Source organism: Pristiophorus japonicus, chromosome 26 (genome assembly GCF_044704955.1).
Source record: "Pristiophorus japonicus isolate sPriJap1 chromosome 26, sPriJap1.hap1, whole genome shotgun sequence".
Lineage (NCBI taxonomy): Eukaryota > Metazoa > Chordata > Chondrichthyes > Pristiophoridae > Pristiophorus > Pristiophorus japonicus.
The window spans coordinates 2173008-2199447 of record NC_092002.1 but is presented as its reverse complement, the minus strand read 5'-3'; positions in this window follow the sequence as shown (position 1 = coordinate 2199447).

The following is a 26440-nucleotide window of genomic DNA, read 5'->3' as shown; positions in this document are numbered from 1 at the left end:
GTTTGCCGCACACGGCTTACCCGATGTCCTGGTGAGTGACAACGGGCCATGACACTAAGATTAGTGGGAAAGCGGGTTGTGTAGAGGACACAGAGAGGCTGCAAAGAGATTTGGATAGGTGAAGCGAATGGGCTAAGGTTTGGCAGATGGAATAGAAACATAGAAACATAGAAACATAGAAAATAGGTGCAGGAGTAGGCCATTCAGCCCTTCTAGCCTGCACCTCCATTCAATGAGTTCATGGCTGAACATGCAACTTCAGTACCCCATTCCTGCTTTCTCGCCATACCCCTTGATCCCCCTAGTAGTAAGGACTACATCTAACTCCCTTTTGAATATATTTAGTGAATTGGCCTCAACTACTTTCTGTGGTAGAGAATTCCACAGGTTCACCACTCTCTGGGTGAAGACGTTTCTCCTCATCTCAGTCCTAAATGGCCTACCCCTTATCCTTAGACTGTGTCCCCTGGTTCTGGACTTCCCCAACATTGGGAACATTCTTCCTGCATCTAACCTGTCTAAACCCATCAGAATTTTAAACGTTTCTATGAGGTCCCCTCTCATTCTTCTGAACTCCAGTGAATACAAGCCCAGTTGATCCAGTCTTTCTTGATAGGTCAGTCCCACCATCCCGGGAATCAGTCTGGTGAACCTTCGCTGCACTCCCTCAATAGCAAGAATGTCCTTCCTCAAGTTAGGAGACCAAAACTGTACACAATACTCCAGGTGTGGCCTCACCAAGGCCCTGTACAACTGTAGCAACACCTCCCTGCTCCTGTACTCAAAATCCCCTCGCTATGAAGGCCAACATGCCATTTGCTTTCTTAACCGCCTGCTGTAACTGCATGCCAACCTTCAATGACTGATGTACCATGACACCCAGGTCTCGTTGCACCTTCCCTTTTCCTAATCTGTCACCATTCAGATAATAGTCTGTCTCTGTTTTTACCACCAAAGTGGATAACCTCACATTTATCCACATTATACTTCATCTGCCATGCATTTGCCCACTCACCTAACCTATCCAAGTCACTCTGCAGCCTCATAGCATTCTCCTCGCAGCTCACACTGCCACCCAACTTAGTGTCATCCGCAAATTTGGAGATACTACATTTAACCCCCTCATCGAAATCATTAATGTACAATGTAAACAGCTGGGCCCCAGCACAGAACCTTGCGGTACCCCACTAGTCACTGCCTGCCATTCTGAAAAGTGCCCATTTACTCCTACTCTTTGCTTCCTGTCTGACAACCAGTTCTCAATCCACGTCAGCACACTACCCCCAATCCCATGTGCTCTAACTTTGCACATTAATCTCTTGTGTGGGACCTTGTTGAAAGCCTTCTGAAAGTCCAAATATACCACATCAACTGGTTCTCCCTTGTCCACTCTACTGGAAACATCCTCAAAAAATTCCAGAAGATTTGTCAAGCATGATTTCCCTTTCACAAATCCATGCTGACTTGGACATATCATGTCACCTCTTTCCAAATGCGCTGCTATGACATCCTTAATAATTGATTCCATCATTTTACCCACTACTGAGGTCAGGCTGACCGGTCTATAATTCCCTGTTTTCTCTCTCCCTCCTTTTTTAAAAAGTGCGGTTACATTGGCTACCCTCCACTCCATAGGAACTGATCCAGAGTCAATGGAATGTTGGAAAATGACTGTCAATGCATCCGCTATTTCCAAAGCCACCTCCTTAAGTACTCTGGGATGCAGTCCATCAGGCCCTGGGGATTTAGTGGCCTTCAATCCCATCAATTTCCCCAAGACAATTTCCCGACTAATAAAGATTTCCCTCAGTTCCTCCTCCTTACGAGACCCTCTGACCCCTTTTATATCCGGAAGGTTGTTTGTGTCCTCCTTAGTGAATACCGAACCAAAGTACTTGTTCACTTTTCTGTCATTTCTTTGTTCCCCGTTGTGACTTCCCCTGATTCTGACTGCAGGGGACCTACATTTGTCTTTACTAACCTTTTTCTCTTTACATATCTATAGAAACTTTTGCAATCTGCCTTAATGTTCCCTGCAAGCTTCTTCTCGTACTCCATTTTCCCTGCCCTAATCAAACCCTTTGTCCTCCTCTGCTGAGTTCTAAATTTCTCCCAGTCCCCGAGTTCGCTGCTATTTCTGGCCAATTTGTATGCCACTTCCTTGGCTTTAATACTATCCCTGATTTTCCTAGATAGCCACGGTTGAGCCACCTTCCCTTTTTTATTTTTACGCCAGACAGGAATGTACAATTGTTGTAGTTCATCCATGCGGTCTCTAAATGTCTGCCGTTGCCCATCCACTGTCAACCCCTGAAGTATCATTCGCCAATCTATCCTAGCCAATTCACGCCTCATACCTTCAAAGTTACCCTTCTTTAAGTTCTGGACCATGGTCTCTGAATTAACTGTTTCATTCTCCATCCTAATGTAGAATTCCACCATATTATGCTCACTCTTCCCCAAGGGGCCTCGTACAATGAGATTGCTAATTAATCTTCTCTCATTACACAACACCCAGTCTAAGATGGCCTCCCCCCTAATTGGTTCCTCGACATATTGGTCTAGAAAACCATCCCTTATGCACTCCAGGAAATCCTCCTCCACCGTATTGCTTCAGTTTGGCTAGCCCAATCTATGTGCATATTAAAGTCACTCATTATAACTGCTGCACCTTTATTGCATGCACCCCTAATTTCCTGTTTGATGCCCTCCCCAACATCAGTACTACTGTTTGGAGGTCTGTACACAACTCCCACTAACGTTTTTTGCCCTTTGGTGTTCTGCAGCTCTACCCATATAGATTCCACATCATCCAAGCTAATGTCCTTCCTAACTATTGCCTTAATCTCCTCCTTAACCAGCAATGCTACCCCACCTCCTTTTCCTTTTATTCTATCCTTCCTGAATGTTGAATACCCCTGGATGTTGAGTTCCCAGCCCTGCTCATCCTGGAGCCACGTCTCCATAATCCCAATCACATCATAATTGTTAACATCTATTTGCACAGTTAATTCATCCACCTTATTACGGATACTCCTTGCATTAAGACACAAAGCCTTCAGGCGTGTTTTTTTAACACCCTTTGTCTTTTTAGAATTTTGCTGTACAGTGGCCCTTTTTGTTTTTTGCCTTGGGTTTCTCTGCCCTCCACTTTTCCTCATCTCCTTTCTGTCTTTTGCTTTTGCCTCCTTTTTGTTTCCCTCTGTCTCCCTGCATTGGTTCCCATCCCCCTGCCATATTAGTTTAACTCCTCCCCAACAGCACTAGCAAACACTCCCCCTAGGACATTGGTTCCGGTCCTGCCCAGGTGCAGACCGTCCGGTTTGTACTGGTCCCACCTCCCCCAGAACCGGTTCCAATGCCCCAGGAATTTGAATCGCTCCCTGCTGCACCACTGCTCAAGCCACGTATTCATCTGCGCTATCCTGCGATTCCTACTCTGACTAGCACGTGGCACTGGTAGCAATCCAGAGATTACTACTTTTGAGGTCCTACTTTTTAATTTAGCATTTACAATGTCGGAAAGTGTGAGGTCATCCACCTTGGGAAAAAAAACAGTAAAAGGGAATATTATTTGAATGGGGAGAAATTACAACATGCTGCGATGCAGAGGGACCTGGGGGTCCTTGTGCATGAAACTCTTTTGAGTTAAACTGCAAAAACATAAAACATGTATCCGTGCCACCCGACCTGGATGACACACACAAGACATTTACAAGGCCCCTTTTTTATTTATTTTTTTTGTGGTTTTTTTTTTTTTTGGGGCACTAAAATCAAATTTTTCCTTTTTCCAGTGCCCCCTATAAAAGGAGAGGGGGGACACTAAAAGCACCGGCAATTAAAACAAATTAAACTTTAAAACGTAAAATCAAATTAAAATTTGGTTGCCGGGCGTGATGATGCACTCCAGTCCCTCCGGTGCCCACCTCTCGCGGAAGGCCGCGAGCGTACCGGTGGACACCGCGTGCTCCATCTCCAAGGACACCCTGGACCGGATGTAAGAGCGGAAGAGAGGCAGGCAGTCAGGTTGAACGACCCCCTCGACCGCCCGCTGCCTGGACCGGCTGATGGCACCCTTGGCCGTGCCCAGGAGCAGTCCTACGAGGAGGCCCTCGGACCTACCCGCTCCCCTCCGCACAGGGTGCCCAAAGATCAGGAGAGTGGGACTGAAGTGCAGCCAGAATTTCAGGAGCAGCCCCTTCAAATAATGGAACAGGGGCTGCAACCTCGTACACTCAATAAAAACATGGAACACGGACTCCTCCAGACCGCAGAAATTGCAGGCGGCCTGGGAGTCCGTGAACCGGCTTAAAAATTTATTGCACGGCACTGCTCCGTGCACCACCCTCCAGGCCAAGTCCCCGATGAATAGTGGGAGGACCCCTGCGTAGAGTGCCCTCCATCGGGGACCCCCGCCTCCTCCGGACGGCAAGATGGTACGCCATGGCGTGTCCGGACGGCCGGCGAGGATGGCAAAGTTGAGGGTGTGCAGGAGCAGCCCGTACAGGAAACCCCTCCGCGCGGAACTGAAAGGCACGGAGGGGATTTCCCCGAGGCGGCTCAAGTTGTGAGGCGCCGGCCCCCGAGGGAGGTTCCGGGGTTTGGCGCCGATGAGGAATTCCGTCCGGACGGGGGTCAGTTCGGACGGGATCTCCCCACGTGCTTGAGCCTCCTCGATACACCTAACCGAGTCAGGGCCCAGAGCTGTTTTTAGCGACTCGATGGCATCGGCCGCGTGGCGGACGTTGGCAGAATTTAGGCGCCGCGCCAGCGTGACTGGCGCCATCCAGCCCGCTCCTCCGCCATCGAGCAGGTCCCTGACCCTGGTCACCTCACCAGCCACAGCCCTCTCTTCCGACCGCCACATGAAGCCTCGGCCGTGGAGGTACGGATTCCCGAGCAGCGGCTCCTGCAGGACGGCCGCCACTCCAGCCGGTGGAGAGCTGCGCTTGGTGGAGACTTTGTTCCAGACCCTGATGAGTTCCCTGTAAAAGACAGGCAGCTCCCGGAGGGCGGTCCTGGCACCCCCCAAGTTCACAAACAGGAGCTGCGTGTCATAATTGAGGTCGAGCTGCTGGCGGAAGAAATACCTCGCCAGAGCGCACCACCTAGGAGGGGGCTCGACGTAAAGGTATCTCTGCAGGGTCTGAAGACGGAAAGTCGCGAGCTGGGCGCTGACGCACACCAACGACTGACCACCCTCCTCAAGCGGGAGACTCAAAACCGCGGCAGAGACCCAGTGCTTCCTGTTGTTCCAGAAGAAGTCCACCAGCTTCTTCTGTATCTTGGCGACAAACGCAGGGGGAGGGGTCAAAGTGACCAGCCGGTACCACAGCATTGCGGCCACCAGCTGGTTTATGACTAGCGCTCGACCCCTGTAGGACAGCACTCGGAGCAGTCCTGTCCAGCGCCCTAGGCGAGCGGCGACCTTGGCCTCCAGCTCCTGCCAGTTCGCCGGCCAGGTTCCCTCGTCGGGGCTAAGGTAGACTCCCAGATAGAGGAGATGGGTCGTGCTCCAGGCAAAAGGCCTGAGCTCCTCCGGCAGGGAGTCCACCCGCCACTGACCCACCAGGAGTCCGGAACATTTCTCCCAGTTGATCCTGGCGGAGGACGCGGCCGAGTAAATCTCCTGGCACTCACGCATCCTCCGCAGGTCAGCGGGATCCTCTACCGCGAGGAGCACGTCATCGGCGTAAGCCGAGAGGACGACCTCCACGCCCGGCCCTTGCAGAGCCAGTCCCGTCAACCTCGTCCGCAAGAGGCGCAGGAAAGGCTCCACGCAAACGGCGTATAACTGGCCGGACATGGGGCATCCCTGGCGCACCCCTCTCCTAAAGCGAAGGGGCGCCGTCAAGGACCCGTTAACCTTAATCAGACACTCCGCGGCGGCGTACAAAAGTCGGATCCGGGCGACGAAATGCGTCCCGAACCCGAAAGCGCGCAGAGTTCCGAGCAGATAGTCGTGATCCACCCTGTCGAACGCCTTCTCTTGGTCGAGGGATAGGAAGGCGACCGACAGACCAGCCTCCTGGGAGCAATGGATGAGGTCCCGGACCAGATGGATGTTATCGTGGATTGTCCGGCCCGGGACCGTGTATGACTGGTCGGGGTGGATCATGTGGTCCAGCACGGCACCAAGGCGAGCAGACATCGCCCTGGCGAAAATTTTGTAGTCCGTGCTGAGGAGGGAGACCGGGCGCCAGTTCTTAAGGAGGCGGAGATCGCCCTTCTTAGGCAGCAGGACGATGACTGCCCTGCGCCAAGAGAGGGGCATCTCCCCGGTCGCCAGACTTTCCCCCAGGACCCGCGCGTAGTCGCTCCCCAGGACGTCCCAGAACGCCCTGTGGAACTCCACGGTCAGCCCGTCCAGCCCCGGGGATTTTCCCCTCGAGAGCCGGGCGAGGGCACCGGTCAGCTCCGCCAGGCTTAGCGGAGCTTCCAGATTTTCGGCGCCCTCCGGGCCGACCCTCGGCAGGTCCTCCCACAAAACTCTACGCGCTTCCTCGCTGGACGGATCCGGAGAGAACAGAGCCCCGTAATATTCACGGACCCTGTTGTTGACGCCCTCCGGATCCGAGACGAGAGAGCCGTCGTCGGCCAGCAGCGTCAAGAGCTGCTTACGGACACTCTGCCTTTTTTCCAGCGAGTAGAAGAAGGGGGAGCCGCGGTCCAGATCCCGCAGGAACCGGATCCGCGACCTCACGAACGCGCCTCGGGACCCGACGAGCTGCAGGTCCTTCAGCGCGGCCTTCTTCGCTTCGTACACCGTCCGCAGGGCCGGGTCCTGGACGACTTGACCGAGACGGGCTTCCAGGTCGAGCACCTCTTTTTCTAGGCGCCCGACTCTGGCCGCCCGCCTCTTGGTCGACCCCCTCGCGTACTCTTGACAGAAGACGCGGACGTGAGCCTTGCCCACGTCCCACCATAGCCTCAAGGAGGGGAAGCCCCCCTGCTTCCTTCTCCAGTCGGACCAGAATCGACGGAACGAGTCCTGGAACCGCACGTCCTCCAGCAGCCGGTTGTTAAAGTGCCAGTACGCGGACCCCGTCCTCGCGCGGAGCGAAGCGAGCTCCGCCCACACCAGGTGGTGGTCCGAACACGGCACCGGCCGCATGGAGGCCGCCGGGACGCAGGAAACGTACGCCCGAGACACGTAAAGGCGGTCGACTCTAGACCATCCAACTCCAGGCCTCACCCAAGTAAAGGCGCTGGAGTCGGGGTGGAGATTTCGCCAGACGTCCACCAAGTCGAAGGACCCGACCAGGTCCCTCAACTTCTCCATCGCCGCCATGCACTGCGGGGCACCGGAGCGGTCCCTCGCCTCGAGGGTGCAGTTAAAATCCCCCCCGAGGACAATGCAGTCGCCGACGTCGACGGAGCCAAGAAGAGCGGACACCTCTTCAAAGAAGCGCGTCTGCTGCGGGCCGGGATGAGGGGCGTACACGTTCACGAGATGGAGCGGCACGTCCCCCAGGCGAACCGTTACGTGCAGCAAGCGGCCTGGCACGGGCTCCTCGACCCCCAAGATCTCCGGCTGAAAATGCGGGCCCAGCAAGATGGCCACCCCACTAGAAATGGCGGTGAGGTGGCTCATGCGGACCTCTCCTTGCCATTCCAGGAGCCACGTGGCTTCGTCTCCCGGAACGGTGTGGGTTTCTTGCAGGAAGCACACCGCATATTTCCCCTCCCGCAGGAGCGAAAAATTGTCAAACCTACGGCGTGCCCCTCTGCCGCCGTTGATGTTGAGGCTGGCTATGGTTATCTTCATGGCAAAAGCATAGTGCAACCTCTACCTTAACCTAATGTGGGGGAGGGAGCGGAGTCTTTTGTTGAACTCCGCTCCCTCCGCAGCCCAGCGAGGAGTCCCTCGAGCTCGCGCAGCTCAAGGTGCTGCTCCTTTGTCAAGGGCCCGCCCGCGGCCAAGGTTTTAACGGCGGCGCGGACAGACCCCTTGATCAGCTCTGGCTCGGACCATTTTTCCAGGGCCAGTCGGGCTTGGTCGCGGCGACCCCGGCTCTGGGCCAAAAAGTCCCGGAGTTCCTTTGCAGGAATGAGGAGGGCCTCAGCGGCGGCCGCGAGCAGATCCACCGCCTCACTGGCGGTGGTCTCTAGGTCTTCACCCGCGTCCCCCACCGAGTCCCCGTCCTCCTCCGGGAGGTGGCCGCCAGCAGCCGGCCCATCGACCGTCCTTGTGCATGAATCCCAAAAGTTTAGTTTGCAGGTGCAGCAGGTAATCAGGAAGGCAAATGGAATGTTGGTCTTCATTGCGAGATGGATGGAGTACAAAAGCAGGGAGGTCTTCTGCAACTGTACAGGGTATTGGTGAGGCCGCACCTGGAGTACTGCGTGCAGTTTTGGTCACCTTACTTAAGGAAGGATATACTAGCTTTGGAGGGGGTACAGAGACGATTCACTAGGCTGATTCCGGAGATGAGGGGGTTACCTTATGATGATAGATTGAGTAGACTGGGTTTTTACTCGTTGGGGTTCAGAAGGATGAGGGGTGATCTTACAGAAACATTTAAAATCATGAAAGGGATAGACAAGATAGAGGCAGAGAGGTTGTTTCCACTGGTCGGGGAGACTAGAACTAGGGGGCACAGCCTCAAAATACGGGGGAGCCAATTTAAAACCGAGTTGAGAAGGAATTTCTTCTCCCAGAGGGTTGTGAATCTGTGGAATTCTCTGCCCAAGGAAGCAGTTGAGGCTAGCTCATTGAATGTATTCAAGTCACAGATAGATAGATTTTTAACCAATAAGGGAATTAAGGGTTACGGGGAGCGGGCGGGTAAGTGGAGCTGAGTCCACGGCCAGATCAGCCATGATCTTGTTGAATGGCGGAGCAGGCTCGAGGGGCTAGATGTCCTACTCCTGTTCCTAATTATTATGTTCTTATGTTCTTATGTTTTACCAATGCTGAGTTCAAAGAATTCATGACCCATAACGGAATCAAACATTTCACATCTGCCCCGTTTAAACCAGCGTCCAATGGTCAGGCAGAGGGAGCAGTGCAAACCATCAAGCAAGGCTTGAAGAGGGTAACTGAAGGCTCACTGCAGACTCACCTATCCCGAGTCCTGCTTAGCTACCGCACGAGACCCCACTCACTCACTGGGATCCCACCTGCTGAACTGCTCATGAAAAGAGCACTTAAGACAAGGCTCTCGTTAGTTCACCCTGATCTACATGAACAGGTAGAGGGCAAGCGGGTTCAACAAAGTGCATACCATGATAGCGCAAATGTGTCACATGAGATTGTAGTCAATGATCCTGTATTTGTATTAAATTATGGACAAGGTCCCAAGTGGCTTCCCGGCACTGTCATGGACAAAGAGGGGAGCAGGTTGTTTCGGGTCAAACTTTCAAACGGACTCATTCACCGGAAACACTTGGACCAAATCAAACTCAGATTCACGGACTATCCTGAGCAACCCACCTTGGACCCTATCTTTTTTGATCCCCCAACACACACACCAGTGGCAACTGGCACCACGGTTGACCACGAAGCAGAACCCATCATCCACAGCAGCCCAGCAGGGCCCAACACACCAGGCAGCCCAGCAAGGCCAGCTGCACAGCAGCCCAGCGAGGGCCCAACAAATGATTCAACACCAGCAGCTTTCACACCGAGATGGTCAACCAGGGCAAGAAGGGCCCAGATCGACTCACATTGTAAATAGTTGCACTATTGACTTTGGCGGGGGAGTGTTGTTATATATGTGGACTTGTATTTACGCTGTACAGCCACCAGAGGGCTCATCCCCCTGCATCCCAAGAGATCCCATAATCCCTTGGGAGCACAGGTATTTAAGGAGGCTTCACAGGTTGGAGAGGCACTCTGGAGACCTGCAATAAAAGACTAAGGTCACACTTCAATTTGAGCTCACAGTGTTCAGTCTGACTCTTTCTCCATGCAAACCTCCGACAGTGCTGCGCTCCCTCGGTACTGCCCCTCCGACAGTGCGCCGCTCCCTCAGCAATGCATCTCCGACAGTGCGGCGCTCCCTCAGTACTGCCCCTTGGAAAGTGCGGCGCTCCCTCAGTACTGCCCCTCCGACAGTGCGCCGCTCCCTCAGTACTGCCCCTCCGACAGTGTAGCGCTCCCTCGGTACTGCCCCTCCAACAGTGTGGCGCTCCCTCAGTACTGCCCCTCTGACAGTGCAGTGCTCCCTCAGTACTGCCCCTCTGACAGTGCAGTGCTCCCTCAGTACTGCCCCTCTGACAGTGCGGCGCCCCCTCGGTACTGCCACTCCGACAGTGCTGCGCTCCCTCGGTACTGCCCCTCCAATAGTGCGCGCTCCCTCAGTACTGCCCCTCCGACAGGGTGGCGCTCCCTCAGCACTGCCCCTCCGACAGTGCAGCACTCCCTCAGTACTGCCCCTCCGACATTACAAAACAAGCTGCATACTTTGATTTATACAGCACCCGATCACATTAAAAAAGCACCTCACACCATGAATTATTTTTGACGGGGCAATGACTGTTAATGTGCACTAATGAATCAGCCACAACACCAGCTCTATCTCCCTATCTGCCCTGCACATGGACAGGTGAGCAGGATACTGGGAGAACTCCCTGCCCTTTCTTGGAGTAATAATGTCTAGCTGGACAGGCAGGTAGAACTCGGCTGAACATTTCAACCAAAGGAGGGGCCCACCAACGATGCAGCACTCCTCTGGTACTGCACCAAAGTGGCGGCCGGGAGTGGGTCGCGACCCCACGACCTTCGAACCTGCTGGCAAGGAACAACTGCTTCTCGGTCAGTCCCTCAGAGTCGAGGAAGACTTGCTCCCACACTAACATGAGTTTTCATGTGACTGATGAGCCCAATGAGGAACCTCCAGTCTCTGTCACAGGTCGGGGCAGGCGATGGTTGGAGGGACGGGTGGGTGGGGGGCTTGGGTTGCCGTACGCTCCTTCCGCTTGGCTTCCGCGTGCTCCCAGCGAAGAGATTCGAGGTGCCCGGCGCCTTCCCGGATGCCCGCCCTCCACTTTGAGTGATCTTGGGCCGGGGATTCCCAGGTGTCGGTGGGGACATTGCACTTTTTCAAGGAGGCATTGAGGGTGTCCTTGAAACGTTTTCTCTGCCCACCTGGGGCTCGCTTGCCGGAGCTCGGAGTAGAGCGCTTGTTTCGGAAGTCTTGTATCGGGCATGCGGACAATGTGGTCCACCCAGCAGAGCCAGTCAGTGCTTCGATGCTGGGGATGTTGTCCTAAGCGAGAACACTGACATTGGTACGTCTGTCCTCCCGGTGGATTTGCAGGATCTTGCGGAGGCAGCATTGGTAACACTTCTCCAGGGCTTTGAGGTCCCTGCTGTACATCGCGACAATGAACCAACCGCTTCTGACAAACACCTGCACACAGCACTCAAACTTCAAGCATAAATTCTATTTTAGAATAATTCAAAAGTACTCTGGAAATCTTATCAAAATACCAAAAGCACCTCAGAGAGCACCGATGGCGGAAATGTACCCTTCAAAAGGTGTTTTTAGACAAAAAACAACAAATGTTGAAAAGCCTGCAATTAGAATAAACAATCGAACCAAACTTGGATGAAGATTTTCCTGAATAATAAAGATTATTCAATGATGCCTGCAGCTACACAGATAACACACTTCCTGGAGTGTGCCCGAAGATTTGAGAGGCTTGTTCAGCGGAGTTCAGGCAGCAGAGAGTCTACGTTACAAACTGGAAGTTAGATTTTCTGCTCAAGTGGAATAATGACAAATGCCAAGATGGCCTGGATTCAGTGTCCCGACTTATCTCCCAGATCCTGCCACTGAGCACACCCAAACATCCGGCAGTATTCATCGGGAAACAGCAATCCCTTTCTTTTCTTTATGACGGTGGTGGGGGGGAGGGAAATTATTTTCTCTGGTCACTGTATGTTAGTGTCAGCCGTGGCTCAGTGGGTAACACCCTCGCCTCGCCTCGGAGTCAGAAGATCGTGGGTTCAAGTCCCACTCCAGGAGCTTGAGCACAAAAATCTAGGCTGGCACTCCCAGTGCAGTACTGAGGGAGTGCCGCACTGTCGGAGGTGTCGTCTGTCGGATAAGACGATAAACCGAGGCCCTGTCTGCTCTCAGGTGGGCGTAAAAGATCCCATGGCCACTATTTTAAAGAAGAGCAGGGGAGTTCTCCCCGGTGTCCTGGGGCCAATATTTATCCCTCAATCAACATCACTAAAACAGATTATCTGGTCATCTCCTCCAGCCCCACACACCCCCACGCATCCGCCCCCCCCAACACCGTGAAATCTCTGCGCTCCTCTAATTCTGCCCTCCTGAACATCCCCGATTAGAAATCGCTCCACCATCAGTGGCCGTGCCTTCTGTTGCCGAGGCGGGCAGGCAGTTAAAATCGCCCCCTCTCTTGCCTGTCTGAAAGCCTCCATGATCGCAACATGTGGAAATTTAAGCCACTGTCCTGAGTAGGCAGCAAGGACCCACGCCCAGAGTCAACCTTTACACGGGCATGGTGCAGCCCGCTGACATCATTGAGACCCAAATGTCATTGTAACTCGGGCCTGAGCTGGGAATCTACCTGGGGTTAAAATCGGGGCCAATTGCGCAAGCCTGGATTTGGTCGACCACAGTAATTGGAGTTGGTCGCAAACCATACTTGGTGTTGAAGTCAAACTGCTTACACGAGAGAAATATGATGGGTCCATAATCCTCAACAAGATAGCAGAGATAAACCTGTAACTAAGTGTTGTGTATGTACAATGTATGTACTGTAACACTAGACCACTGTATTTACCATACCTGTACCACCAGAGGGTGCTACTGGTGGAGACCTAAGGATCACCTGCACACTGCAGGTAACCCAGTTTAAAAGGGAGCTCATGGTGTCCTCAATCTAGGGGCTGCAATAAATGTACTAAGGTCACTACAGTTCAAGTACTATACCCTTACCTCGTGGAGTCATTATTAGAGTGCTTACATATATTACACGAAGGTAAACATGTGGATAGGTAGCAGAACAACAGGGCAAGTGTTCAGGGCTGTGCTAGCTAACTAACTAACTAACTTTCCCAGAGCTCTGCCAGTTCAATGGCTCATTAACTGCTCGAGAAGTGCCAAAGAATCACAATTAGTTGCTCGATCCATATTCTCAGTCATCCCATGTGCAAAGATCACATGGTCCAAGGATTTCATTTACAGTTTGCTCATTTTGAAAAGCATTTTGCACATCTTTCAAGAACGGAGGATTGTCAGACTGAGTTTTTATGAAGAGGAACACGTGGAGAGGTGAGCAGGCTGATCGAGCCAGTATAATCACTGCAGTCAGGTACAGACCCAGGGGCATCAACATCAATCGAGAGCTGGCAGAGATTCACATCCATAATGTGCAATCCTTGACAGCCTCTTGTCTCTGACGGTCGGCTGCAATAGCACTGCTGCAGAGTTCAGCTTGCAGTCAAATGCGATCGGTTTCGAAGGATTCCCATGCAATCCATCATCTTTTTATCCAGATCGGCCTGTGTTTATGTCTCTATTCAGTAACTTCATCACATTCATTCAAGTTTTTTCCAACTTGGAAATGCTGAGGCAGCAGTTTGAGCAGGCATTCTCAGACTAACCAGTGTGACTCTTACTGGGCTTTGCAGTGGAGTCTCCCACGGATTTTCTCCCAGGAGCCCACCGGTGGAAAGCTTCTCTCGATCTTAGTTAGCCTGGCAGGTGGGCATATCATGGCGAGGAGCATATTCCAGTTTTGACTTGACCATTCCAATGCACTCCTGGCTGGCCTCCCACATTCTATCCTATGTAAACTAGAGGTGATCCAAAACTCAGCTGCCCGTGTCCTAACTCGCACCGAGTCCCACTCACCCATCACCCGCTGTGCTCGCTGCCCTATGTCCTAACTCGCACCCAGTCCCACTCACCCATCACCCGCTGTGCTCGCTGCCCTGTGTCCTAACTCGCACCGAGTCCCGCTCACCCATCACCCCTTGTGCTCACTGCCCTGTGTCCTAACTCGCACCCAGTCCCACTCACCCATCACCCCTTGTGCTCGCTGCCCCGTGTCCTAACTCGCACCGAGTCCCGCTCACCCATCACCCGCTGTGCTCGCTGCCCCGTGTCCTAACTCACACCGAGTCCCGCTCACCCATCACCCCCTGTGCTCGCTGCCCCGTGTCCCAACTCGCACCCAGTCCTGCTCACCCATCACCCCCTGTGCTCACTGACCCGTGTCCTAACTCGCACCCAGTCCCGCTCACCCATCACCCCTTGTGCTCGCTGCCCCGTGTCCTAACTCACACCGAGTCCCGCTCACCCATCACCCCCTGTGCTCACTGACCCGTGTCCTAACTCGCACCAAGTCCCGCTCACCCATCACCCCCTGTGCTCACTGACCTACATTGGCTCCCGGTTAATCAACGCCTCAATTTCAAAATTCTCACCCTTGTTTACAAATCCCTGTATGGCCTCGCCCCTCCCTATCTCTAACCTCCAGATTAACGCCCCATAAAGTGTATTAAATGAAGATGTGTTCAAACACAAACTAATCTGGGACATGCTCAGTGACATCCCATTGTCTCAAACATTCGTGCAACGTGTGAAAATATGTAATCCGAGGGCATTTCTGACCAGCTCGCAAACCAATTCTTCCACTCAACATTGTAAATAAGAACATATGAACACAAAAAATAGGAGCAGGAGTCGGCCATTCGGCCCCTCGAGCCTGCTCCGCCATTTAATAAGATCATGGCTGATCTGATCTTGGCCTCAGCTCCACTTCCCCGCCCGCTCCCCATAACCCTTTACTCCCTTATTGTTCAAAAATCTGTCTATTTCCACCTTAAATATATTCAATGCCCCAGCCTCCACAGCTCTCTGGGGCAGAGAATTCCCCAGATTTACAACTCTCTGAGCAGAAATTCCTCCACATCTCAGTTTTAAATGGGCGACCCCTTATTCTGAAACTATGCCCCCTAGTTCTAGATTCCCCCATGGGGGAAAACATCCTCTTTGTCCAGCCCCCTCAGAATCTTATATCTTTCAATAAGATCGCCCCCCATTCTTCTAAATCCCAATGAGTACAGGCCCAACCTCTCCTCATAAAAATAGTTGTGTATCTCTGGGAGCTAACCCTTTGTCAGTTGAACCAGTTGTTACATCAACAGCATCCTAACTGAATATCTCGTAAAGTAAAATCTCTTCTAGGCCAAAGAGTTAAACATCTCAAAACGTTACGTAGCCGAATAAACAAATCATCATGGAGACCTATTAAACGTTAGCTGAATGAATGGACATACCTCAGATAATCGATGAATGGGTTCAAATCAATTGCAGGCTATGGATGTGTTGTTCTGATCACATCTTCTGCCAACATTGAACATTGCTCGGTTGACATTTTCTGTTGAATTTTGCTATGTCAACTGTCACGCTGTAGTTGCAGGGTCAGGCCACTAGGTGATGAGATTTTTCTGGCCCAACTCTGTTACCATCTTGTATATATATAAAAAAAAATTAAATTTATCAAGATCTGTGCTGCAGGCAAGTTACTGGCAGAGCATAATATATACAAGATAGCTTTCTGTTTCCTTGTCACTGTCTTTTTTTTTAAGCCGCAACAATAGAAATGACAAAAAGCAGCCGCGGTAATGAAAGATAAAAGAAAAATAACAACATCTGTTTGTGATAGTGTCCCTCACCATTATTCACAAGCCCCGCTCTGCTGCTGGGTCTGCAAGAGGCGCTATGACGATGTGACTGCTTCAAGGAGCAGGTCGCGGGAACTTGGGAGTCAATGGTTCACACACTTCCTTTAGCTGGGTGTCTGGAGCATGGGTTACAACCTACATCAGTCCTGGCTTCCCAGGGAGAGTTGTAAAGCCAGGAGTCACTCTGCGATGATCGCACACTGTGATTAACACAGTCCAAGTCTTTCCTGCCAATCATCCTCGCGTCACACTGCCAGTTACACAAACAGCAACAACAACCTGTATTTATATAGCACCTTTAACATAGTGAAACATCCCACGGCGCTTCACCGGAGTGTTATGAGATAAAAAATTTGACACCGAGCCGCATAAGGGGAAATTAGGGCAGGTGACCAAAAGCTGGGTCAAAGAGGTCGGTTTTAAGGAGCGTCTTGAAAGAGGAAAGAGAGATAGAGAGACGGAGAGGTTTAGGGAGGGAGTTCCAGAGCTTGGGGCCCAGGCAACAGAAGGCACGGCCACCGATGGTGGAGCAATTATAATCAGGGATGCTCAGGAGGGCAGAATTAGAGGAGTGCAGACATCTCGGGGGGTTGTGGGGCTGGAGGAGATTACAGAGATAGGGAGGGGGTGAGGGCCATGGAGGGGAGAGTTATGGGGAGAGTGGTGACCAGGACACTGGGAGAACTCCCTACTATCCTTCAAACCCTGTCATGAGATCTTTAAGATGCACCTGAATAGGCGATAGGGCCTGAGACTCACATCTCATCTGAAGGGCAACCCCTGGCAGTGCAGCACTCCGTCTGTACTACACTGAAATGTCGGCCTAGATTATGTGTTGCAAATCCTGGACTGAGGTTTGAACCCACATCATTCTGACTTCATTCGAAAATGAGGCAAACTGACACTAAGGTGCAATTAATGTTCATTTTCTCTCTGAGTCTCCTGTCTGGAACTGCGGTTAACAAGAACATAAGAATTAGGAGCAGGAGTAGGCCATACAGATATTTTGGGGGCATATGGAGGAAGTTTGACTCTCCATCTAACTCCCATTATATTGAACACAGACTCCCCACATTGGGTGTATTGAAAGGTTGATTTATTTGTCTCCCTGGAGAGTCTTTGCTGATTGTAACAAAGTTTCACCAGGTATCCTCTTCAAAACAGAAAACACAGGAGTTAAGTTTGATTTGTAGATATGGCAAAATAATTTCACATCCTTGGTTTGTGCATACCATGCAAATTATGTATAATGATTATTTTGTTATGATTAACTTCTTCAATCAGGAGGGAGAAGTATAATCGTGATCTTTAGTAGACTACTCCACCTAGTGGACTACTGATGTAATAACAATAAAGGCCATGTGGCACAGTTCTGTTGGGAGCCATGTTGCGGGCTGTGTGTGAGCTTGGCTGTGTCTCAAGACACCACAAGTTGGGATCAGGAAATTTGCAGTGTAAGGCCGGTAACTCAACGGGTGGACACACCTGAACACAAATCCGAGCGGAAGGATCTAAAATGTTAGGAGAGCTATCACGCGGGAGAGCTAACATACTTGTCCCACTCTTGTGGGCGATGTCCAGCTGTACAATACGCCCACAGTGAGGGAGCTCGCGTGTTGGGGCGAAGGAGGGATTTAAATGTGTGACAGAGCAGAATTAGAGGAAAATCTGACATTTCTCAATTCAGCGTGCTCATCAGGTAAAGAATTGGCATGTTATATACAACCCACTTTTAACAAGCAAATCCAATATCTCGGCTTAAGGCTTGGGCTGTCATGTAGAATCAGAATTATTGTTCAAAATATCCAAATTGTGTGCTGCTGATGTGTTGAGGCCATCATGTGTACTTTGCAATAAGGGCCATCAATGGTGAAAATGTGTGGTTACGGCTGGATTTATTTCTAATGCAGCTTCAGTTTGAGTTTGACAGTGGAAACAGAGGAAATGTAATTAGGTTGCTTTCTGACTGAAGGAAGTCACAATTCTGGAGCGGTCTGACATGCAGATATAGTTTGAGAATCAGCCGAAGGTGATTGAATTGGCTTAAGGGTCATTTGCTGCGATAATTCTTTGATTTCTCCATCTTGGGAATAAGAGCAGTTGTTAATCAGGTGACAGTGCTTTGTGCCACACAACACACCACAGGATGGGCGAACATTCATCTGTGCTCACTACTCATTTACAACTCGGCAAGTCAGCCGGGCTCTGAAGACCCTCTCGGCCCTTATCTGTGAGCTGGTTCTCTGCGAGTCCTTTTGTGTCCAATTTATCCATTCTCTGTCTGTCCTGTGAGACCAATCAATCTTGCACAGCCTGTCCATTCTATAGGCTCGTTTCTTGCAGGCCCATATCAAACTCTGCTTTGTAAGCCAGGTTGTCTTGTAGATTCTGTCCACCCAAGAGGCAGTATCAGTCTTGTGAATGGCAGTTCCTGTTCTGTAGCCTTTGGGGGGCTTGATTAATCTTGCAGACTCTGTTCTGTGGCCATCGTGGTTCCTGTGGGACCTGTCAGTTCTTCAAGGTCTTGTGGATTATTTTGACTCTTTTGGTTTCCTGAGCAGTGTGTCTCCAGCAAGGCTTGTAGCCATAGGTTTACAGAGTGAGGTTAAATATAGAAAATAGGTGCAGGAGTAAGCCATTCGGCCCTTCGAGCCTGCACCACCATTCAATATGATCATGGCTGAACATGCAACTTCAGTACCCCATTCCTGCTTTCTCTCCATACCCCTTGATCCCTTTAGCCGTAAGAGCCACATCTAACTCCCTTTTGAATATATCTAACAAATTGGCCTCAACAACTTTCTGTGGTAGAGAATTCCACAGGTTCACAATTCTCTGAGTGAAGAAGTTTCTCCTCATCTCGGTCCTAAATGGCTTACTCCTTATCCTTAGGTTGTGACCCCTGGTTCCGGACTTCCCCAACATCGGGAACATTCTTCCTGCATCTAACCTGTCCAATCCCATCAGAATTTTATATGTTTCTATGAGATCCCCTCTCATTCTTCTCAATTCCATTGAATATAAGCCTAGTCGATCCAGTCTTTCTTCATATGTCAGTCCTGTCATCCCGGGAATTAGTCTGGTGAATCCCTTCACTCCCTCAATAGCAAAAATGTCCTTCCTCAGATTCGGAGACCAAAACTGTACACAATACTCAAGGTATAGCCTCACCAAGGCCCTGCACAACTGCAGTAAGACCTCCCTGCTCCTATACTCAAATCCTCTCGCTATGAAGGTCAACATGCCATTTGCCTTCTTCACCACCTGCTGTACCTGTATGTCAACTTTCAATGACTGATGTACCTTGATACCCAGGTCTCGTTCCACCTCCCCTTTTACTAATCTGTCATCTTTCAGATAATAATCTGCCTTTCTGTTTTTGCCACCAAAGTGGATAACCTCACATTTATCCACATTATACTGCATCTGCCATGTATTTGCCCACTCACTTAAGTTGTCCAAGTCACCCTGCATCCTCTTAGAATCCCCCTCACAGCTCACACTGCCACTCAGCTTAGTGTCATCTGCACGTTGCCAATTCAGTCTGACCCGGGGGTGGGGTGAATTCAATGTCAATGGGTGCCGGTACACTCATGACCTTCCAGTACCGGTGGGCACCGGAGGGACTGGAGTGCATCATCACTCCCCGGCAACCACATTTTGATTTGATTTGTTAGATTTTCTTCACCATTTTTTGGTTAGTTTGCAGGTTCTGGTGGTTGTGACATGGTTAAATTGTATTATTTAGAAGAGTCAGCAAAGGTGCAATGCCAGTTCATGACTGTAATATGTGCACCTGTGAGTATGCTCACAGGTACTTCAGTGCCCCACTCCTGATCTTTGGGCACCCTGTGCGGAGGGGAGCGGGTAGGTCCGAGGGCCTCCTCGTAGGACTGCTCCTGGGCCTGGCCAAGGGGGCCATCACCCGGTCCAGGCAGCAGGCGGTCGAGGGGGTCGTTCAGCCCGACTGCCTGCTTCTCTTCCACAGTTACATCCGAGCCAGGGTGTCCCTGGAGATGGAGCACGCGGTGTCCACCGGTACGCTCGCGGCCTTCCGCGAGAGGTGGGCGCCGGAGGGACTGGAGTGCATCACCCCCGGCAACCAACTTTTAATTTGATTTAAGTTTCCGTAAAAAGTTTATTTTGAAATCTGTGGGTTCTGGCGCCCTTGCCAAGAGAGGGTACTTGATTTAAAGTTCAAATTAAAACAGTTGTGGAGCTGTTGCACTGAGTCGCTTAGCCGGTCACGTGATGTTCACAAGACTCAATCTCGACGGGAGCACAAAATGGACTGGAGCAGATTGACAATCCGTGAAACCGCGACTACAATGGAAAGGGGAATTTGGGGAGTGGGGTGCAGAACGGGGCGGGCGGGGCACCCAACGATCAGGAGTGCGGCACTGAAGTACCTGTGAGCATACTCACAGGTGCATATATTACAGTCATTAACTGGCATTGCACCCTTGCTAACTCTTTTAAATAATACAATTTAACCATGTCACAACCACCAGAACCTGCAAACTAACCAAAAAACATTTAAGAAAACCTAACAACTCAAATCAAATCAAAAGCGGGGACGTGCAGGGGCAGGAGGAGGGGTCCAGACTTGCCGTAACAGACAGGAGTTCAAGCAAAGGGCTCGAACTGTTCCACTGCAAAGTGCAGCTGTTTTGTTGCCGGCTCTGCCTGACTGTCGATGTCTCTCTCCCAACTTCGCATCCAATATCTAAATATTCTGAGGGCAGCGAGTTTCTGAAATACATTCTGTTTTAATAGTATTGATGGTAATCTGTTCCATCAGTGCTTGGGATTCCTTCAACAGAGCAGTGCCGTGTAACGAGGAGGCCTTTCGGACCATGTCTTGGGTATTGTGTGACCCACAGACTGTAGGAATAACGAGTAGTTAAAAAAACACACACACTTTTTTCAAAAAGCAATTTATTTCCAATTTCAGTTGTGCAGAGTGTGGTTGCATGTTAGGGCCTGTAGGCTTTGGCTTGAGATAGGCATGAGATAGGCTTGAGATTCTCAATAAACACATCGAATGCCAAAGCTATGAATGAACAGTGACTGTTTATATTTATAACCATTATTACCTGCGTTGTGTTATTACTGAATCTTGTAGGGTTAGATGTATATGTGCTGTAGCACAACTCCAGATCCAATATCCTTCGAGCGGTACACTGACATTCACTCACATCTGGTGTGCTGCGCTTTACCAGATCAAAACTGACAATTCCCTCACGTCTGGGAGGGTGCAGCTTGAGTACGTTTCATGCAGCAACTCTGGCCACGGAATACGCTGACCGACGGTGACAATTCCCTCACGTCTGGCCGGCTCAGGCTTGCTCGGCCAAAGCCGACAGGCCAGCCACATCTGCCACTCCTGATTTACTGCATGGAGGCTTCCGTCCAGCTTCTGACACTTCTCGAACAGTTGACAATTCATTCATTCATTCATTCGAGGCATGCTCTCCTCCTTCCCGGTAAGAGAGATGAGGTCATGGATTCGCTTCTCCGCCATGCTTTAGTGCTTCGGTGGGGATTCCATCGGCTCCTGAGGCCTTGTGGTTTTTCAGTTGTCGGATGGCCTTTTCAACGTCCTGCCGGGCTGGGGTGCTGCCGAGGTGGTGACGGGTAGCGTGCTGCGGGATCGCGTCCAGGACACTCACTGGAAGAACGTCAACGTGGCAAGATATTTAGGCCATTCAGTCCATTAAGCCATTTTGTTAGCCATGGAAATTAACATCTTTCCAAGTGTCAATTTCCTGCCCATGCTCCGTATCTTTTCGTGCCCTCATGAGTTGATGGCACAAATCATTACAAATGGGTATGATTTGGTGGCCATTACAGAAACGTGGTTGCAGGGTGGCCAAGACTGGGAATTAAACATACAGGGGTATCTGACAATTCGGAAGGATAGACAAGAAGGGAAAGAAGGTGGGTAGCTCTGTTAATAAAGGATGATATCAGGGCAGTTGTGAGAGACGATATTGGCTCTAATGAACAAAATGTTGAATCATTGTGGGTGTAGATTAGAGATAGTAAGGGGAAAAAGTCACTGGTGGGTGTAGTTTATAGGCCCCCAAATAATAACTTCACGGTGGGGCGGACAATAATCAGGGAATAATGGAGGCATGTGAAAAAGGAACGGCAGTAATCATGGGGGATTTTAACTACATATCGATTGGTCAAATCAAATCGCACGGGATAGCCTTGAGGAGGAATTCATAGAATGCATACAGGATTGTTTCTTAGAACAGTATGTAACAGAACCTACAAGGGAGCAAGCTATCTTAGATCTGGTCCTGTGTAATGAGACAGCAATAATAAACGATCTGCTAGTAAAAGATCCTCCGGAATGAGTGATCACAGTATGGTAGAATTTGTAATACAGATTGAGGATGAGGAAGTAGTGTCTCAAATGAGCGTACTATGCTTAAACAAAGGGGACTACAGTGGGATGAGGGAGAGTTGGCTAAAGTAGACTGGAAACAAGGACTAACGGTGGCACAATTGAGGAACAGTGGAGGACTTTTAAGGAGTTCTTTCATAATGCTCAACAAAAATATATTCCAGTGAAAAAGAAGGGTGGTAAGAGAAGGGATAACCAGCCGTGGATAACCAAGGAAATAAAGGAGAGTATCAAATTAAAAACCAATGCGTATAAGGTGTCCAAGGTTAGTGGGAAACTAGAAGATTGGGAACATTTTAAACGACAGCAAAGATTGACTAAGAAAGCAATAAAGAAAGGAAAGATAGATTACGAAAGTAAACTTGCGCAAAACATAAAAACAGATAGTAAAAGCTTATATAAAATGGAAAAGAGTGACTAAAGTCAATGTTGGTCCCTTGGAAGATGAGAAGGGGGATTTAATAATGGGAAATGTGGAAATGGCTGAGACCTTAAACAATTATTTTGCTTCGGTCTTCACAGTGGAAGGCACAAAAACCATGCCAAAAATTGCTGGTCACAGGAATGTGGGAAGGGAGGACCTTGAGACAATCACTATCACTAGGGGGGGTAGTGCTGGACAGGCTAATGGGACTCAAGGTAGACAAGTCCCCTGATCCTGATGAAATGCATCCCAGGGTATTAAAAGAGATGGCGGAAGTTATAGCAGATGCATTCGTTATAATCTACCAAAATTCTCTGGACTCTGGGGAGGTACCAGCGGATTGGAAAGCAGCTAATGTAACGCCTCTGTTTAAAAAAGGGGGCAGACAAAAGGCAGGTAACTATAGGCCGGTTAGTTTAACATCTGTAGTGGGGAAAATGCTTGAAGCTATCATTAAGGAAGAAATAGCGGGACATCTGGATAGGAATAGTGCAATCAAGCAGACGCAGCATGGATTCATGAAGGGGAAATTATGTTTAACTAGTTTACTGGAATTCTTTGAGGATATAACGAGCATGGTGGATAGAGGTGTACCGATGGATGTGGTGTATTTAGATTTCCAAAAGGCATTCGATAAGGTGCCACACAAAAGGTTACTGCAGAAGATAAAGGTATGCGGAGTCAGAGCAAATGTATTAGCATGGATCGAGAATTGGCTAACTAACAGAAAGCAGAGAGTCGGGATAAATGGGTCCTTTTCGGATTGGAAATCGGTGGTTAGTGGTGTGCCACAGGGATCGGTGCTGGGACCACAACTGTTTACAATATACATAGATGACCTGGAAGAGGGGACAGAGTGTAGTGTAACAAAATTTGCAGCTGACACAGAGATTAGTGGGAAAGCGGGTTGTGTAGAGGACATAGAGAGGCTGCAAAAAGATTTAGATAGCGAATGGGCTAAGGTTTGGCAGACGGAATACAATGTCAGAAAATGTGAGGTCATCCACCTTGGGAAAAAAAACAGTAAAAGGGAATATTATTTGAATGGGGAGAAATTACAACATGCTGAGGTGCAGAGGGACCTGGGGGTCCTTGTGCATGAATCCCAAAAAGTTAGTTTGCAGGTGCAGCAGGTAATCAGGAAGACGAATGGAATGTTGGCCTTCATTGCGAGAGGGATGGAGTACAAAAGCAGGGAGGTCCTGCTGCAACTGTACAGGGTATTGGTGAGGCCGCACCTGGAGTACTGCGTGCAGTTTTGGTCACCTTACTTAAGGAAGGATATACTAGCTTTGGAGGGGGTACAGAGGCGATTCACTAGGCTGATTCCGGAGATGAGGGGGTTACCTTGTGATGATAGATTGAGTAGACTGGGTTTTTACTCGTTGGAGTTCAGAAGGATGAGGGGTGATCTTATAGAAACATTTAAAATAATGAAAGGGATAGACAAGATAGAGGCAGAGAGGTTGTTTCCACTGGTCGGGGAGACTAGAACTAGGGGGCACAGGCTCAAAATATGGGGGAGCCAATTTAAAGCTGAGTTGAGAAGGAATTTCTTCTCCTAGAGGGTTGTGAATCTGTGGAATTCTCTGCCCAGGGAAGCAGATGAGGGTTGCTCATTGAATGTATTCAAATCACAGATAGATAGATTTTTAACCAATCAGGGAATTAAGGGTTATGGGGAGCGGGCAGGTAAGTGGCCAGATCAGCCATGATCTTGTTGAATGGCGGAGCAGGCTCGAGGGGCTCGATGGCCTACTCCTGTTCCTAATTCTTATGTTCTTATGTTCTCAATCGTGTGATCTCTCGGCAGCCTAAAGACACTTGTAGGACACACCACAGGCATTCTGGAAAATTGAAACGTGTTCATCCTGACATTGTGAGCAGCACAAATAACTCAGGTACAGGCAGATGTTTCCAGGTAAAACCAGGTGTCACAATGAGCTCGACCCATCATGATTATAGGCCGAGAGATGATCTATATTCTACTGCTCCTGCATAAGAGGGTAGCAGCCTCAGAGTAACCTTCAGAACCGGCATGATATCAGAAACCGATCAGGCTTATCATGGTTATACGCAACTATCTCCTCTATCTGCCCCATCAAGCCAATGAAAATGTGACCTGTGTAGTTTCTGGCAAAGAACTGTTTACTCAAAAAATACCTTGGATAAAGGATTAGTACAGAATCCCTTCCCATTCACTCCCGTTGTACATAATCCCAATGGACCCAAACCCCTTCCCATTTACTCCCACTGTACAGAATCCCAATGGACCCAAACCCCTTCCCATTCACTCCCGCTGTACACAATCCCAATGGACCCAAACCCCTTCCCATTCACTTCCACTGTACAGAATCCCAATGGACCCAAACCCCTTCCCATTCACTCCCACTGTACAGAATCCCAATGGACCCAAACCCCTTCCCATTCACTCCTGCTGTACACATTCCCAATGGACACAAACCCCTTCCCATTCGCTCCCACTGTACAGAATCCCAATGGACCCAAAACCCTTCCCATTCACTCCCGCTGTACACATTCCCAATACACCCAAACCCCTTCCCATTCACTTCCACTGTACATAATCCCAATGGACCCAAACCCTTTCCATTCACTCCCACTGTACAGAATCCCAATGCACCCAAACCCCTTCCTATTCACTCCCACTGTACATAATCCCAATGGACCCAAACCCCTTCCCATTCACTCCCACCGTTCACAATCCCAATGGACCCAAACCCCTTCCCATTCACTCCCACTGTACACAATTCCAATGGACCCAAACCCCTTCCCATTCACTCCCACTGTACACAATGCTAATGGACCCAAACCCCTTCCCATTCACTCCCACTGTACACATTCCCAATGGACCCAAACCCCTTCCCATTCACTCCCACTGTACACAATGCTAATGGACCCAACCCCTTCCCATTCACTCCCATTGTACATATTCCCAATGGACCCAAACCCCTCCCCATTCACTCCCACTGTACACAATTCCAATGGACCCAAACCCCTTCCCATTCATTCCCACTGTACAGAATCCCAATGAACCCAAACCCTTCCCATTCACTCCCATTTCCACCCTTTGAGATCGAATGGGGATAACATCTATCACCACAGCACAAACCCAGTAAAGTATCCCAGTGAAGCCTGTTCCCAGCCACCAGAGTGTCCGTATCTGGTGCAGGTACATGCCGTCAGTCCAGACCCAAATGCAGCTGAACACGTTGCCATATTTTGGAACAAATCACTGGTGGGCAAGATATCGATTTCCCTGTGCTTTCCGTTGAGATTGATTTCCTGACTGTATAATTGAATGCACAATGTACCAAGGAGTAAAATTGCTTGTATTAATCTGCAGTTTATAGAAATCTGATCTTGGGTGAAGGAGTTGCACATTTATCAGGATCTGACTATCGGTTATCGTACTAAATTGCTCAATGTTTCCTGAACAACGTTCACCAATTCAGATCGGAATATCACGCCCCCAACAGGGAAACCCAGCCTGACTGCACACTGCAATGTGATCTCTGGTGGTATGGCTCCCATCTGACGGTGCGATGGGAATTACCCCGACACTGGTCGATGGTCCTCAATTGGCCAAAGCTCTCCCAATGTAAATGCATCTAGCAAAATCTAGACATGTAGCAGATATTAGAAGGGTCAAGAAGATGGGGTTTTGGGAAGGATTTTGGAGGGAGAAATGGAGAGGGGGAAGGGCCTTCTGGGGAGCAGAGCAGTGGTTGAAGTATCTCCCAGCAACAGTGGGGCAAATGAGAGGGGTTGGGTGGTGGTGAGATGATTAAAAGCCATGGACAAAGAGTGTGCATGTGGGTGAGGCTAGAGGAAATAACAGGGGTAAAGTGAGGGAACGTCGTGAAGGGATTTCAAGGCGAAGACAAGATTTTAAATGTAATGAGTTGGG